The sequence below is a fragment of the Octodon degus genome, unplaced genomic scaffold, assembly GCF_000260255.1.
Source record: "Octodon degus isolate 3935 unplaced genomic scaffold, OctDeg1.0 scaffold00083, whole genome shotgun sequence".
In the NCBI taxonomy this organism is placed as follows: Eukaryota; Metazoa; Chordata; class Mammalia; order Rodentia; family Octodontidae; genus Octodon; species Octodon degus.
The window spans coordinates 8,437,198-8,438,260 of NW_004524659.1; positions in this window are offsets into that span (position 1 = coordinate 8,437,198).

Genomic DNA, 1,063 nt, shown 5'->3' on the forward strand with positions numbered 1-1,063 from the left:
ACCGAATTTCACTAAACATTTTTTCTTAAATTCTATAGTAGTTCTTCACATGACCCTGCTATGCAGAACAGAATCCTTAAAGTAGTTGGAAGGCTACGATGTGCTCAGTATGCAGCTCTCCTGCTTGCAGCTCTAGCTGAATTTACCTCAGTTTGTGGCATCATTTCATCTTTTCCCACCATTTTATAAACTGGAACTTAGCTCTGCAGCCTTCATTAGATGCAGATAAAGAGGGTTTCTTTGTAAGAATCCTGCCTCTGTGCATCCTTATTCACCCAGTGCCAGCTTGTCCCTGATACTGAGAGCCAAATGTAAGCCCTGGGAAAGCTGGTGGCTAACAGCTGTGTCTTCTGGAACAATGTATTTTCTTGCCATTGGAAACAGCCCGCAGGGCGATACTGTAAGGAACAGTTCATCCATGATAGCTAAACCTGTACAAATCCATATAAACCATGCTAAGGAGATCCACCTGCGCTCTGATCTGACCAGAACCTTGGCAGAACACCCTGTGATTCCTCCAGATGCAAAGGGAGATAGTAGTCTTGTACGGCATGGCCACAAGGCAGTTTCTCCTCCACCTGTCTTGCAGGAAATGGTCACAAGACCATTTGCCAGTCTCCCCAGATTCAGCTGAATCAGGGTCTCCCTTAAGGTAGAGCTGCAGGCTGTGAAGCTGCAGACTGAGCACTTCTTAGCCTTCTAACTGCTCAGCAGTGGATTAGGATTGCTCAAGTGAGGAACCCCATAGGCTTCCAGCCCTCACCCCTAGGTCAGAAGGCTGTGGGTTTCTTTTCATGGTGCCTTTATAAAATAATTCAGGGGCCGGGGAGATGGCTCAGTAGAATAAGCACTTCCCTGGCAAGCGCAAGGGCCCAAGTTCAATCCCTGGTTCCACTAAAAGAATTCAGGGGAGGACACAAACTTCCCAAGGCATATGAAGCAGAAAGGGGGTTAATATGAAGAATTTGTGTTTTGAGATAGGGTCTGGCTGTGTAGTTCAGGTTGGTTTTGAACTCACTGTGTAGCCCAAGCTCTGCTAGAACTCGGCGATCCTTACAGAGGG